Below are 4,220 nucleotides of genomic sequence, written 5' to 3'. Positions count from 1 at the left end.
AGGAAGCCCCAGAATCACAGGAACCGTGGGAGGGCTCAAGGCTATCATGCAACTGGGGATTCAGGTCAAGCGTAGTGAGATCTCTGAGGGGAAGGGAAGCCTCAGGTGATATCCAGGTGACACTACTGTATGTGCAGTTACGACACAGGGTACAAGAGCTGTGTTAGAGGACAGTGTGAGACCACCTGAACAGAGTGTACATGATATGTACACCTGGGACCAGGGTATGGTGGAATGCCTCCTTCCTCACTTAGGGAAAGTTCTTTGGTCTCCACCATCTCTAATAGTTGGTCATCCAGGCTCCACTTTGATTCCAGCAACACCGATTTCCAGTGGCAAGGAGGTGACTATTACAACACAACAACAGCTCTGGAAGGAAGCTCTTCTCTGGGCTGTGCACAAACCTCCCTGTCATTTGCTCATTGGTCCACTTCTGACCCCAGAAGCCACAAATGTAAGTCTAATTCACGTGCGCACTTCAGCCCTTCCAATATGGAAGACAGCCCTCGTGCCGTCTGCCCTAAGTCTTTTCACACAAACCACACTCACTCAGGGTGGAAATCTGAGACTTCTGCAATTATTTCTAAGCTCTTTACTGTCCTGTTCCCGCCTCTGAAAGCATTCCAGAACTTCAAGACACAGGACTCAGAAGTGGCCCAAACAGTGCAACTCATCCCTCCCCACTCTGTATACCCCATGTACGTTAATATATTATATTTTAATGTATATATTAAGATGGAATTAACTGTGGGAAGCAACAATGACTTACTGTTGACCCACATTATGTTTTCTGTCAACTAAAAGGCCTGGGACTTCTGGCTCTCCATCACATTGAACCTTTCTTTTTCAACCTAGTTATAGGACTTCTCATTTTCATTACTATTACATATTATCCTGATTTCCATCTCCTTCAAGTCTACAAAGATTTTTGGAGGTCTCGCTTCTGTCATCTCTCTTTTATCTTATACTTTCTGTATATTTATTCAAGTTGGCAACAGAATATATTGAAGAGGATGAGACGAAGGGACAAACTCCACCCACAAGTTTCTCAACCTGTGACTCGACCCATCAGTGTGCCATGGCTCCACCAGCCTTGAAACCATCCGGCTGTGAGTTAGCAGCCACGTTTCTCCATTGTGCCCACATCTAATCAGCTAGCTTGTGCCAGCTGCTATAATGAAATCAAGACACACTTCATTCAGGGCATTCTCCTTTCTACACTTGATCTTAGCCAAAAGGCCGAGAAGTGATGGACACTCTCCTTTCTAAGTAGTCTTACACAGTAACACAATAAATTTAAAAAGCAATGAGGTTCCTTTGGTATGAATTTATTCTTGAATGTATGGTGGGCTTTCATGATCATAGCTTCTCTAAGTATATACATTAATTTTCCCTCTTGGAAATACTTGACCACCTGTACCACTCCTTCTTCCCCAAGATGCCCTCTTCCACCAGCTTCCAAGGTCCCACACACCTTCAGTTGCATACAGGAGGGTTATTGGTTGATGGGCACAGAAGTAGGAAGGAGTCACTATATACTCTTTTGCAATTTTATTTTGTTTATTTATTTTTTTGAGATGGAGCTTTGCTCTGTCACCCAGGCTGGAGTGCAATGGCGTGATGTCAGCTCACTGCAACCTCTGCCTCTTGGATTCAAGCAATTCTCCTGCCTCGGCCTCCTGAGTAGCTGGGATTACAGGTACCCATCACCATGCCCAGCTAATTTCTGTATTTTTAGTAGGGATGGGGTTTCACCGTGTTGGTCAGGCTGGTCTCAAACTCCTGACCTCAGGTGATCCACCTGCCTCGGTCTCCCAAAGTGCTGGGATTACAGGTGTGAGCCACCGCACCCAGCCCCTTTTGTAATTTTAGATCTTGATATCTTATAAGTGGATGACATGTTAAAAAATAATTGTTAAAAAAAAACAACGGTGGCTCACACCTGTAATCCCAGCACTTTGGGAGGCCAAGGCAGGCAGATCTTGAGGTGAAGAGATCAAGACCATCCTGGCCAACATGGTAAAATCCTGTCTCTACTAAAAATACAAAAATTAGCTGGGCGTGGTGGCGCATGCCTGTAGTCCCAGGTACTTGGGAGGCTAAGGCAGGAGAATCGCTTGAACCCAGGAGGTGGAGGCTGCAGTGAGCCAAGATCACACCACTGCACTGTAGCCTGGGTGACAGAGCAAGACTCTGTCATAAATAAATAAATAAGCTATTTTCTTCTATTTGAGAAAATCCACAAAATATTCATTTCCAAATTCTGCATATCATCTTTCTTTCCTTAGGTAAGGCATATAAAAATCCCTGACATGTAGCACCACTTCCTTAGTTTCTAACCTAACAAGCCATGTCTTGGGGGTGAGTCTCATAACAGTATTTGAAATTGGGGTATTTTATATTATGGTTCCAAATGATTATCCCTTTGTGTAAAAGAATAATTCTTCCTTGCCCCATTGACATCTCTGATGTGTAACTTACTTCTGCCAATGTAATGCAAGCAGAAATGACATGTGTCACACTGAGTAGATGTTTTAAGAGCTATTGCATGGTTCCACTGTAGCTCTTCTCATGTGCCATAGATTGGTGTGTCCCAGATAGGGGCTATTTCTTCAGCCTGGATCCCAATTGAAAAGCCACAGTGGACTCACAGTGGACATATAACACAAATGGAAAATAAGATTTTGCTGTATAAATCACAGAGAATTGAGGGTTATGTGTTACTGGAGCAAAACCTAACAAAAACTGACTAAGATAGTAATAAGTTTACATATTTGTTTACTTTAATACCCATGAGATGGTATTTCCCCAAATTAAAATCTATGAGTCACCTTAATTTCTCCCCTTTCCCTCATCCTCCACATCCAATCCTCATGGATCAAGTCTTGTCAACTCCCAAATCTGTCAATCTGTCAGCTTCTTTCTCTCCATAGCTGCTGCTTCATCCAAGCCACCATCATTTTTTGTCCAATAAGGTCCAACAACCTTCTTATTCCATCTAGTCCTTTCTCCACATGGAAGCAAATCAGATCATGGCACTCACCTATTCAGGACCCTTTGGAGAGTTTCTATTAAACTTGGAATAAAACCCAATTTCTTATCAAGAGCCACAAAGATACTGCATGATCTGGTTCTGGTCTCCTCTTACCCTGTTAGGCTCCAGCCACACTCATCTTGTAACCCAGGGTCCCTGGTCTTTGGGCGCATGCGATGATAGGGTAACCACTTGTAACTGTTGTGCCTTGAGCTTCCGTTGTTCCAGGAAGAAGCCCAGCTATAGCAAAACCAAAACCAGCTGGAAGAGAGATGCCTCAGTAAGAGATGAACTTTGGTGAACTCTCAGCATTACCATACTAAAAAGCCCGCCCAGGGAGGAGCCTATTCTCCATTTTCTTTTTCTTTTTCTTTTTTTAAAGGAGCAGAGAGTTTAATAAGCAAGAAAGGGCAAGAAGGAAGGGAGAAGAAAGAAGCTCCTCTGTACAGAGACAGAGGGAGGGAGGCTTCAAAGCCGAGAAAGGGAACCCCACCTGCCACAGATACCAGCTAGGTATATATACAAAGGCTGGAGGAGGCGGTGTCTTATTTGCATAGGGCTCAGGGGATGGGTTTGACTGGGCATGTCGTTCACATAGCCCTCAGAAAAGCTGGCCCTCCCACCCTAACCTCTTAATATGCAAATACAGGGCACCATGATGTTCTACACACGTGGGGATACGTGGGGGCGGCCATGTTGCCAGGAACATGTGGGGAAAGGGCAAGAAGGCCGGCAGGAATCGCCATGTTTGGGCGGACTCAGTTTCTAATGGCTGGTATTTGCATATTAAAGGTTGCCCACCTGGCTCTAAGAGCCGCGGCTTTACAAGAAACTTTTCTGGGGATGCTTTAAAAAACGAAAACTTCCCAAGGATCCATTTTCCTCTCTATCTGCCTAAAATAATTTCTTAGTAACTTCTATGACATTCCCCCCTGTGGAGATGCCACACTAACTGCTGTTATGGGGTTTTGGGCAACGACTCCTTCTGGCTACTTCCTGCTGAAAAAGGGCATCGAATGGGGAACAGCAGCTAGGGCTCCTTCTGGGGCCGATCTAAGGGTCCTCGGAAGAATGGCATGTCCATGTGTGGTTCAGTTTACAGCACTATTTGGAATTTGATTGCTTCTAGGTGAGAAGAAACAATTCGAGTTATAGTACTGTGTATGCAGGGTCCAAATATCAATAC

The 4,220-nt window shown here is 44.5% G+C and overlaps 1 pseudogene; it reads right to left on the bottom strand.

Moving 5' to 3' along the window:
• Nucleotides 1-1,104: 1,104 nt before the first annotated feature.
• Nucleotides 1,105-1,251, bottom strand: LOC116814057 (U2 spliceosomal RNA; annotated as a pseudogene).
• Nucleotides 1,252-4,220: the final 2,969 nt, after the last annotated feature.

The sequence above is a fragment of the Hylobates moloch genome, unplaced genomic scaffold (genome assembly GCF_009828535.3).
Source record: "Hylobates moloch isolate HMO894 unplaced genomic scaffold, HMol_V3 SCAFFOLD_9, whole genome shotgun sequence".
NCBI classification, from domain to species: Eukaryota; Metazoa; Chordata; class Mammalia; order Primates; family Hylobatidae; genus Hylobates; species Hylobates moloch.
This window is presented reverse-complemented; position numbering and strand designations above follow the sequence as displayed.